The sequence below is a fragment of the Heliconius melpomene genome, unplaced genomic scaffold (assembly GCF_056956725.1).
Source record: "Heliconius melpomene rosina isolate 202511_hmr_F unplaced genomic scaffold, ASM5695672v1 Hmr00205, whole genome shotgun sequence".
NCBI classification, from domain to species: domain Eukaryota; kingdom Metazoa; phylum Arthropoda; class Insecta; order Lepidoptera; family Nymphalidae; genus Heliconius; species Heliconius melpomene.
The window spans coordinates 171125-176703 of NW_028181856.1; positions in this window are offsets into that span (position 1 = coordinate 171125).

The window sequence follows — 5579 nt, forward strand, 5'->3', positions numbered from 1 at the left end:
ACGGAAATTCAAATGTTTTACCCAGATTTATTAGTTTATGCGATCAATTGGTACAGAAATTTATTAGTAATAATCCCGAAAATAATTTAGTTAGTATTGCTCTTGCAAATGGCATTTTAAATAAAGTAACAGGCTCAGCGGCACTCTTAATAAATACAAGTGGTATTCCATCAGACTGGAGTGGCATTCGTAAGTCGCTAATTAATAATTTTTCAGATCAACGCGATGAAACTGCGTTGTACAATGATCTCTCTCTTTTAACACAGGGATCTAATACCCCTCAGGAATTTTATGAACGTTGCCAAAATTTATTTAGTACAATAATGACATATATTACATTGCATGAGGAAATTGGTACTACAATAGAAGCTAAAAGAATTTTATATCAGAAATTAACTTTGCAAGCGTTTTTAAGAGGTTTAAAGGACCCTCTAGGCTCACGCATACGATGCATGAGGCCGGAAACCATAGAAAAAGCGTTAGAATTCGTTCAAGACGAATTAAATACTATGTATTTACAGGCTCGAAATGAACCCGACAGGACAAATCACCCCCAGAACTTTTCTTCTCAGTCTTTTAAGGTAAATAATTTTAATAACCACATTCCACAGTTTAAGCCACATTTTCAAGCTAATTATCCACTTCGTAATAATTTTATAACTAACTCACAACAGACATTACATAGACAACACTTAGGCCCAACACGTACTCAACAAATATTTAGAGCACAACCCCCAAATTATAATCCCCATAATGCATTTAGAATTAACCCACGTAATGCACCCCCACAATTTAACTCGACCTCTCAGGCACCTCCTCCTATGAGCGGTGTTAGTACTTTTGTACCTAGAAATTTACCACCTACTAGACATATTCCAGGACATGATTGGAATAAGCACGGAAACCCACCACCGTCTAATTATTTTAAAACAAGGGAAATGAATTTCCACGACAGTGACCTTTATGACCAGTACTATGACTATTATGATTATTATGACGATAATGAATATTATAATTACGACTATTATTATTACGCAAATCCATATTATAGTAGCGAACCACCCCAAGAATTATCTCAAAATTGCGAACAAATTGTAGAGGAACCTTCGTCATCAACCCTTAATAAAGAAGAGGATTTTCAGAAACTCAAAATTTTAGACAAACCAAAATAGAACTTAATCTCCAAACTCAACGTCAACTTCCCTATATTCAGATTAAAAATCCCCCTCTAAAATTGCTTATCGATACCGGCGCGAATCAATCTTTTATAAGTCCAGATGCAGTAGAAAAATATTTTAATAAATTTTCTTTAAAATATGATCCTTTCGAAGTGAGTAACGTACACGCTGTAAGTAGACATAAGTATTCTGTAACTATTCCCAGTTTTTCTGAATTTAGTAGTAAAGATAGCATTACATTTTTTATATATAAGTTCCATAATTATTTTGACGGTTTAATCGGTACGGATTTATTAGATAAATGGGAAGCGACTATCGATTATAAAAGAAAATTATTTGTTACTTCAAACGCGTGCAACCCTATTCAAATTTATAATTCGTGTAATTTAAATTTGTACGAAAATATTATACCGGCAGGTACCTCGAAATTAGTAAAATTACCAATTAATATTCGTGAAGGTGAAATTTTTATCCCAGAACAAGTAATCTCTAGTTGTATTATAAAAGAATGTTTAACTTGCGCGAAAAATAACAGAGCTATTTTAGAAATTTATAACCCCACACGCAACGACATAATTTTTTCTATCGACAAACCTATCCAGGCGGAATTGAATCGTATTGAATATAAGTATACCGAGCGAATGATAGAACGCGAAAAGGATGTTCTCTCCCGTTTACGGACTAGCCATTTAAACGAGGAAGAAAGAATTAATTTAGAAACGCTTTGTGGTCGTTATTCGGATATATTTTATTTAGAAGGCGAAACCTTAACGTTTAGCAATACAATTAAGCATTCGATTAAAACGACAGATGAAATACCCGTATATACTAAAAGCTATAGGTATCCTTTTATACATAGACAGGAAGTCAGGGAACAAATTCAGAGCATGTTAGATCAAGGAATTATTAGACCCTCAGACTCAGCTTGGAGCTCTCCCATATGGATCGTTCCAAAGAAAAGCGACGCTTCAGGAAAAACTAAGTGGCGCATTGTCATAGATTTTCGTAAAGTTAATGAAAAAACGATTGACGATAAGTATCCTATACCGAATATATCGGATATTTTGGATAAATTAGGTAATTGTCAATATTTTAGTACATTAGACCTTGCTAGCGGGTTCCACCAAATTGAGATGAACCCCGCCGACATTTCTAAAACCGCTTTTAATGTGGAGCATGGGCATTTCGAGTTTTTAAGAATGCCCATGGGTTTAAAAAACGCACCCTCGACCTTTCAAAGGGTCATGGATAATGTCTTACGTGGTTTACAAAATAAAATATGCTTAGTATATTTAGATGATATAATAGTTTTTAGCACTTCACTTCAAGAACACATAGAAAATTTAGGAAAAGTCTTTGATAGGTTACGCGAGTCAAATTTTAGAATACAAATGAGTAAGTCGGAATTTTTAAAAAAAGAAACAGCATATTTAGGTCATGTTATTACATGCGACGGAATAAAACCAAATCCCGACAAGATATCTGCTATTCAAAATTATCCCATTCCGAAAACGAGTACCGAGATAAAACGATTTTTAGGACTCGTAGGTTACTATAGAAAATTTATTCCCAACTTTGCAAAGATTATAAAACCACTCACTCAATGCTTAAAAAAAGGTTCAAAATTATTTTAAATCAAGATTACATAGACTGTTTCGAAAAATGTAAAAATTTATTGATTAACGATCCCATCCTACAATACCCCGACTTTTCCAAGGACTTTATACTGACTACGGACGCTTCGAATTTAGCTATAGGCGCTGTACTTTCGCAAGGACCTATTGGTTCAGACAAACCCATTGCATATGCATCTAGAACTTTAAACACGAGCGAAATTAATTATAGCACAATTGAGAAGGAATTATTAGCGATAGTTTGGGCTACGAAGTATTTCCGCCCCTATTTATTCGGAAGAAAATTTAAAATTATGACTGACCATAGACCCCTTCAGTGGATTATGAATATTAAAGAACCCAATTCCCGACTGACTCGATGGAGGTTAAAATTAAGTGAATATGATTTTTCTGTAATATATAAGCAGGGTAAATATAATTGCAATGCCGACGCTTTATCCCGTATAGAGATTCATAATGAAGAAGCGAATTCAATTGCAGTAAATTGCTCAGAAAAATCCCCTTCGAATTCAAATACAGCAACCGTACATACAGACTCAGAAAATCCTATTTTAGAAATTCCCATAACTGACGACCCCTTAAATAAATTTCATAGGCAGATTATTTTTAACATAGTTGGCGATATTAAAAGAAGACCTGTGGTATCGAAAATATTTGAAAATTATATAAAAACTACTATTTCAATTTCAAGTTCGAATCTAGAAAATGACGTAGTAAATGCGGTAAAAGAATACATAAATCCCAAGGTAAAAACTGGTATTTTAATTAATCCCCCATTAGGTATGTATAAGATAATCCCAATAATTCAAAATAACTTTAAAAATTCTTCAATGAACCTTCTCCTTTGTAAAAATAATTTAGAAAATGTAAAAGATTATTTAAAACAACAAGAAATTATTAAAAACTATCATGAAGGTAAAACGAACCATCGCGGAATAAATGAAAGTTATCTCTCGTTATCGAAACGATATTTTTGGCCAAAATTAAAGGAACAGGTTACGAAATATATTAATGAATGTTCTATCTGCGGACAAGCGAAGTATGACCGTAATCCTATTAAGCAAAAATTTCAAATTCTTCCTCCCCCAACTAAACCTTTCACCATAGTTCATTTAGATTTATTTAGTGTGGAAAATCAAAAATATTTAACAATAATTGACGCATTTTCAAAATACGCACAAGCTTATCATTTAAGGGATGCTACTGCGATTAGTGTTGTACAAGGGTTATTAATGTTTTTCACTCATCACGGTGTGCCCTTGACGGTCGTAACCGATAGAGGTCCCGAATTTTCAAACCAATTATTTTTAGAGTTCCTTAGACTACATAAAATTATTCACCATAAGATATTACCTTGTTCGCCTAATGAAAACGGAATAGTAGAACGGCTCCATTCCACATTATTAGAACATTTAAGAATATTAAAATTAAACCAAAATGGAGAATCAGTTATTAATCTCATGCCTTATGCCCTCTTAGCTTACAATAGTTCTATTCATAGTTTCACAAAATGTCGACCTTTAGATATAATAACTGGACATTTCGACCCCCGTGATCCCGTAGACATTGACCTGACAGAACAATTATTACAATTATATATAAGCGATCATCGTGACCGAATGAAAAAGGTTTATGACATTATTAACGAATCTTCTTTACACCAACGAACCCAAATTATTGGAAATTTAAATAAAAATAGGGAACCCGAGACTATTTACTTACCCGACCAACAGATATTCATACGAAACCCTAAATCATCTCGACAAAAACTAGCCTCTCGTTTTACTCGTGATAATGTTTTAGCTGATTTACCAATACACATTTATACAAAGAAAAAACGATTACCTGTTGCAAAAACGAGGCTAAAAAGAGTACCTAATAGTGCTCGATTGTCACAGACTGACGATCCTGTTAATGACCTTGACCTTAGCGGAAGAAATTAATTTTAGTAACGTGTAGATTTAAGTAAAATTCGTAATAGTTTAGATTTTAAAGCTTTCCCTTTTCCAAATGCAATGCAGCTGAAAACTTTTAAGTTTTACCGTGTTAAGAGAGGACTCATTGATCTATTAGGGTCTGTAATAAAAAGTATTTCGGGAAATCTCGACTACACGGACGCCATAAAGTATGATAGAGCCATTAACTTACTAGAAAAAAATTAATGAGTAATTTAACGAATACGGAACTGAAAACTAAATTTTATAACTTTTACACATTTTTAATTTTAGGAGGCAACATTCGTGCCAAAAGTAATTATCAATCTATTTTCATTTTTAATATGTATCAAGATATTTTAAGCAAATTAAATACAGTATATAAGGAAATTAACTTTTAGATATTAGTTTTAGTTTTATAAATGAAGGTTATTATTATAATGCTTAAGATATTATTTTAGTTTTTAAATTTCCAATTGTTGTCCCTAAGAATTTTCCTGAATCATTTGTACTCTGTACCTAAAATAACACGCCACATCCTTATTCCTTTCACCCCTTACTAGCAATTCACGAAAAAAGATTTTATGTACCTACATAGAGGCTGAATGCCCGAAGATCGGTGAATCATACCTATATGATCTTATTGTTAACTAAAACCTACAAGGACATTCTGAAATAACACCAAAAAACTGAAATTTTCGAGCCAAATTAGAAATTTTCCGCACAGCAACCTATTTCAAAAAGTTTAATAAAAATAAAAAGCCTAAGCCATCGAGTGAAGGGAATTCTTCAAAAGAAGAGGCCAGCGCTCGAGATCCACTAGAGCACATTCT